The 6,830-nt window shown below is 37.0% G+C and overlaps 1 pseudogene; it reads right to left on the bottom strand.

The window, feature by feature from the left end:
- Positions 1-737: 737 nt before the first annotated feature.
- LOC107684869 (Werner syndrome ATP-dependent helicase homolog) overlaps positions 738-6,830 on the bottom strand; it is a 36,354-nt pseudogene continuing 30,261 nt past the window's right edge.

The following is a 6,830-nucleotide window of genomic DNA, read 5'->3' as shown; positions in this document are numbered from 1 at the left end:
TTTTAATTTTAATACAGGTCGACAAATAGAAATTAGAAATTAATCTTTGTACATTTTTTATTATTAATGCATATAAAGTGAAAATTGCAAAATCCATTTATCAGATTCTGTAGTGTTGTAATGTATTCACATATCTGTATGTTGTCTATTTCGTTTAGTGACTCCCATTCAAAAAATTTTGATCTGTAAGACTGCATTTATTTGATCAAAAATATTTATATATTAAAATTTGTGCTCTGCATTTAACCCATCCAAGTGCACACACACACACAGAGCAGTGGGCTGCCAGACCTGAGACTTGAACCCACAACCTTCAGGTTACAAGTCCAACTCTCTAACCATTAGACCACATAAAATTAATAATATTGCATATCCTGAGATGCAAAGCTGAATTTTCAGCATCATTACCCCAGTCTTCAGTGTCACATGATCTCCATCATTCTAATATGCAGATTTGCTGCTCAAGAAACATTTCTGATTATTATCAATGTTGAAAACAGTTTGATATTTTTGTGGAAACCATTATACATTTTTTTTTTCAGGATTCTTGATGAATAGCACTTATTTAGAATCTTTTTGTGGCATTATAAATGTCATTTTTGATCAATTTAATGTGTCCATGAAGTATTCATTTTTAAAAAATCCAAAACTTTGAACAATAGTATATTATTCTTTAAATTATTATTTTGAGTAAATTATTTATAAGTCCGATTCTTTAAAAGCTTAGCAAGAACACATCATACCTTCACAGGTGAATCGTTGTATAGATCTTGCGTGTCTTTATCCAGGTTATCCTGGCTCCAGGAGGCCAGATCCATTCCACTGCTCTGAGGAACTGGGTCACATGACTTCAGACGAACATTAGCACTCAAGCAGAAATCCTGTACAGACCAATAGAGACACAGCACTCACTCAACACTGATCAAACTAGTGTGCACATATGCAGATAAACTAACTGCATAATTGGCATTCTGAGACAGATGTCAGTCACCTGTGGCATGGGAATACTGATGAAGAGCTCATCTTCACTCGTGTCCATGATGTCTGCCTCACACTGTGACTCCTCAAACACATGTTTAACATTAGGTCTGTCTGCAACCGCTGATTTATCCTGCAATGATGACACACATCTGTTAGCATTTGATCCCTTTGATACTGGTATCTCAGGAACTCATGCACCTGCTAACGTGACCATTACAGAATATAACCTACACAAACATGGAAGCAGTAATTGTGTACAACATCTACACATTTTTTTCAAAAGACATCAGCAGTAAAACAATCAAAATCTAGTAGAGGCTTCAGTAAGACAAGTATATACTACAGCTCCCAAAGCCATGGACACAAAGCGGATGATCCCTCATCTGGAGATGGGCATGCTGGGATGATGGCTAAGAAAAATAAAGTAGGTCTGCCGTAATCGGTCTGAAAGACAGCAGATGTTACGTCAAAGTCCTTGTCACCTAACGTCCGGAGACTAAAAGTCTCTAAGTGCTCAACAATGTCATTAGACAAGGCTGTCAATAGGCAATGACATTAAGATTTTGGGTTAAAAAATATGAATAAGGAAAAGTGCATTCTGTGCACAAAATTGTGTTAAAATTCAAAGCATTCCATTTAGTGTCTGAATCGATATGAGCTGCATATCTAATAATTATAAAGTGGTTTTAGATGGATTATATCACGTCACACTGCATGACTCTCTGAGAACAGTGTGTTCGCTTATTCCTTTTCCTGTCATTAAGAGCAGAAGCAAAAATGGTCATAGTAAACTTTCGTATTTTGTATGAATCAGATCACAAGACATCAGAAACCATGAAAAATCCTGCTCAGCACAGAGGAAGATGAAAGAATGAACATTTCTGTTAAATGCAAAAATGTTAATTCATGCATTCATGACTTCAAGGTTAGATTATTGTAATGCTTTATTGGGTGGTTGCTCTGCGCGCTTAATAAACAAACTCCAGCTGGTCCAAAATGCAGCAGCTAGAGTTCTTACTAGAACCAGGAAGTATGACCATATTAGCCCGGTTCTGTCAACTCTGCACTGGCTCTCGATTGAACATTGTATACATTTTAACATCTTGCTAATTACTTATAAAGCCCTGAATGGATTCGCTCCTCAGTACTTGAGTGAGCTCTTATCACATTATAGTCCTTCACGTCTGCTGCAAGCTCAAAACTCTAGCCATTTGATAATGTCTAGAATATCAAAATCAACTGCGGGCGTCAGATCCTTTTCCTATTTAGCGCCCAAACTCTGGAACGCCCTGAATGTCAGCGGAGACCATGTCAACTAGATGAGCCCCAGAGACAGATCCCCTGTGAAGACCTCATCACCTCAACAACCATTGGCACAAGACCACGGGAACCAGACGAGTCCTCTGCACAATCTTGACTTGACTTGACAATCAAGACTTGTGTTGCAGCCTGGAATTAAACCACACCATGCTGGTTTCGTCTGGCCAGAGGAGAACTGGCCCCTGACTGAGCCTGGTTTCTCCCAAGGCTTTTTCTCCATTTCTGTCACCGATGGAGTTTTGGTTTCTTGCCACTGTCGCCTTTGGCTTGCTTAGTTGGGGACGCTTGACTGATTGCACAGACACTATTGGAAGAGAGCTGAACTGGATAATGACATCACTGAATCAACAATGAACTGACTTTAGCTGAAAAATTACTCTGTTATTGTCCACTTGCTTTATTGACAAACTATTTTCCTGTTTGACGCTGTAAAGCTGCTTTGACACAATCAGTATTGTATAAAGTGCTATATAAATAAAGGTGACTTGACTTGAAATAAATTATAAATCTTTATACACTAATAATGTACAGCAGCTATAAATAAATGATTAATAAGGAAATTAGTAACATCAGCAGGTAGCAGTATATCAGTTACTCTGATAAAAACAAACACATCCAGATGTGTTTTTATGTGACAGCACTGTGCTGACCTCTGCTGGTGCATTTCAGCCAAACATGACTATGATTAAAAAATTCAAATAATACAAAATTTCAATAAAATGCTCTACTGGAGTTAAAAGTGACAGGAGTGAAACACACCAGCGGCTCTATTCAGGAGATGTCATGATGTGCTGTGGATGAAGCTTCTCTCTGGAGTTCATAAAGTGCCAGAAGTTACTGATATCTTCAGGGACACGAGACCGGATCGCTTTAAAGTCACTCAGACCTGTTCAAGAATAAAACAGAAATAATATAAGTGGTGGTATCGGAAGAGATGGTGTCCTTGTTACACGTTACATGTACGTACTAGTAATACAGTATCAGTAAATTATGCATAATTACAAGCAACTAACTCTAAATCAAATCCTAACCCTATAGTAAGTACATGTCTTAAAATGAATTTCGGCATGAATTAAAAATCTCAAGATGCTGTAAAAATCTTATTGAAAAGGGTGAAATTTTTTTGGGGAAAAAGTCTGGGATAATTTTTTTATTGTTATTATTATTATTGCTATTATTGTATAAATTAATTTAAAAACAACTACTAAAATGGGCACTGTTTAAAATGGGATTTTAGTAGTGCCTTGGGCAACCCAATTTCAGGTCCTCCAGCTCGCCACCAGAAGAACTTCTCTCCTGTTGCTTCCTGTCTCTTTAATACTGTCCTATTAATAAATGTAAAAAAAAAAAAAAAGCCCAAATACATGTCTCATACTACACACATCCATAAAATTACTTTTTTTCAAACCCAACTAATTGTTGTGCATTCATTTACAAATTTTAGTCATTTAAAAGTAGTAGTCATAAATTGTAGTCATTTAAAAAAAAAATCTCAAACATCTTTATTTTGCCTTATTTGCTGTTTTTGACTTTTGATGGAGTAATTCTACATAATTGCATTTAAGAGAGCGTAAGAAAAGCATGACAGATACCACGCTAAAAGCGAGTATTAGGAGTGAATGTTGTACCATGCTCTTGTGCTCCATCTGAAACAGTCTGTATGTGACAGAGACACTCTCCGGTAGAGACTGACCCACAGAACTGTACTCATGGCTAAAGTGTGTTTGGACAGATAGAGCTGGAGGATTCATCCACCTAATTCACAGAACAACTCATTATCATACAGTATAACACTTCATACTGAACGGTATCAACCCATAAGCCCTGAGCCAGTAAGATCCACTATTAAATGGATATGTGGTGCTGGATGCTGACTGGTTAATCTAGATCTAGTAACAGCTGTGACATGAAAGAGATGTTTAGCTGCTACTGTGTATCTCACTGGACAGCAGCCATACAACTTAACTTGAGAGCAACTTAACATGCCAACAGCAGACACCATTCAATAAACATGTTATATGTTATTTCCCTTGATTTTTTTTTAGATACTTCTATAAAAGGGATTCACGGCTGTGCTGTATTGAATGACTGTGAATATATTTTGCTGCATATCATGTTTATCAGCACACATAATACAGAATAACCCTAAGTGCTTAAAGGTGAAGTGTATCATTTAATAATTGTTACACTGCTTTCATATTCCATGTTTAATATGCAGTGACAACTATAAATCATTGGCAGGTTGAACACAACCACTCTGTGGCATTATCAAAACATTACTTTGTTTGTTTGAGCATCTCAACCAGTACTAAACAGCACAGTGGAGCAAGTTAGAGGCTGAACTTGTTTGTGAACATTTTTGCAACATACACACCATTCAAAAAGTTCTTTAGAATTTGATGCATTTATTCAGCATGGTTACATTAATTTGCATCAAAAAATAAAATGCAAATGCTTCAAATAATGCAGCCTTGGTGAACATAATGTAGTGAAATGTAGTGTACAAATGTTTAGCAGTGTCCCAGTGTGCAGTACCTGTAAGCCGTGTGTCTGACAGAATGTTTATATACAAATATTAATATTTTTCACACAAACATACAGATGTATCTCTAACCTAGAAATTTTGAAATGTTACATATTTAAACCTCTGAACAACATACACAAACCATAAGCAAAAAAAAAAACGGCCAGTCAAAATCTAAATGTCAGTTTATATTATTTATGTATGATTCATACCTAGATGATAAATGTGCTTTCTTCACAATCTGATGGGTGTCGACACCAGAACTGACCTTCGCCCTCTGAAATTAAACAAGAGATGGCTGCAGAAAACAATAAAAACCAACCATTTATAAGTAAAACTATTCATTCAAAATTCAGAATTCATTAATGGATGTTACTGACCCGAGTGTAATCTGACTTCAGGTTAGAAGCAGTAGACTCAACATGTGCTGGATCTGCTTTTCTCCTGCAAGGACATATCATGAATACAATGAAAATCCATTCAGAGGTCTTCGTGCCATTGTGTTTTGCATGGCAGGAAAATGTCCAGTGTCTACTATTCTGCAATGTCACAAAAGGACATCTTTCCCAATGTTACATTAGGTAGGTATATTAGGAAAAAAGCCAACAAAATGCAAAAATCACAGAAGAATAAAAACAACTATATGTTCATTAGATTTAATCTGTGTATTAGAATGAAGGCATTGGAATCTGTGCAGATGGACCAAAAGAACAGAAAAAACACGACACACGCTTCTAGCAAAGCATGTGATGACACAAGGCGTAGCTACAGGAAGGCAGTTCCCACCCAATAGAAAACCAGTACCACAAAGGTTTTTAGCTATCTAACTTGTGGCTTAATACAGCATTGATAAACATATTTGAGCATTAAAGAGATGTATGGCAAAGGGAAAATGTTAAAATAACTTGTGACAGGGATAGACCTAATGCCGTCTGCTCTCCGTTCCAGATATATCTCAAAATAAAATTAATTCTCGTGAACATTAAATTGGCTCATGCATTGAATTTGACTGGTGGCTCAGGTTTGCCACAGGGACCCAGTGTGCCCTCAACTATAAAGTGTGAGTTTGCGTGTGATGAAACACTGATGATAAAATGTGAGGGTCTTACACACACTCTGCTGAACAGATCTCTGTTGGGCTGCAGAAGGAGTCGTCTGTGCCTCTCATCTTCAGCTTTACTCAGCTATGATCTGCCCTGAGTGAAACATTTACAATACATAATGATTTTTCAAAATGTTGTGCATTGACCATTATTTTATCATATTTAACATTTTATGTATCAAGTCTGTATTTCACAAGTGATTTTTAATATAGATGTTTCCAACTGAAAATTACAGATTTTGTGACATCTGTATGGTGGAAATTGAAATCATTCAACTACAGAGTGGAAGAACAACACAAACAGATATAACACCTTCTGTGCTTGGCCCATAATAAAAATAATAATTCTAGCATATACTTTAGGTGACCACGCACTCTCTGTGCTTGGACCCTGCACATTTCCCTTGTTAGACTACAACATAAATATCACCATCATGAGAGGCACTGAACAAAATTATAAACGCAACACTTTTGTTTTTGCCCCCATTTTTCATGAGCTGAACTCAAAGATCTAAGACTTTTTCTATGTACACAAAACGCCTATTTCTCTCAAATATTGTTCACAAATCTGTCTAAGTCTGTGTTAGTGAGCACTTCTCCTTTGCCGAGATAATCCATCCACCTCACAGGTGTGGCATATCAAGATGCTGATTAGACAGCATGATTATTGCACAGGTATGCCTTAGGCTGGCCACAATAAAATGTCACTCTAAAATGTGCAGTTTTATCACACAGCACAATGCCACAGATGTCGCACGTTTTGAGGGAGCGTGTAATTGGCATGCTGACTGCAAGGATGTCCACCAGAGCTGTTGCCCGTGAATTGAATGTTAATTTCTCTACCATAAGCCATCTCCAAAGGCGTTTCAGAGAATTTGGCAGTACATCCAACCGGCCTCACAA

This window comes from Sinocyclocheilus anshuiensis, unplaced genomic scaffold (genome assembly GCF_001515605.1).
Source record: "Sinocyclocheilus anshuiensis isolate Anshui unplaced genomic scaffold, SAMN03320099.WGS_v1.1 scaffold657, whole genome shotgun sequence".
Classification (NCBI taxonomy): Eukaryota; Metazoa; Chordata; class Actinopteri; order Cypriniformes; family Cyprinidae; genus Sinocyclocheilus; species Sinocyclocheilus anshuiensis.
The sequence above is the reverse complement of the archived record's forward strand: the minus strand, read 5'-3'. Positions and strand labels throughout refer to the sequence as shown.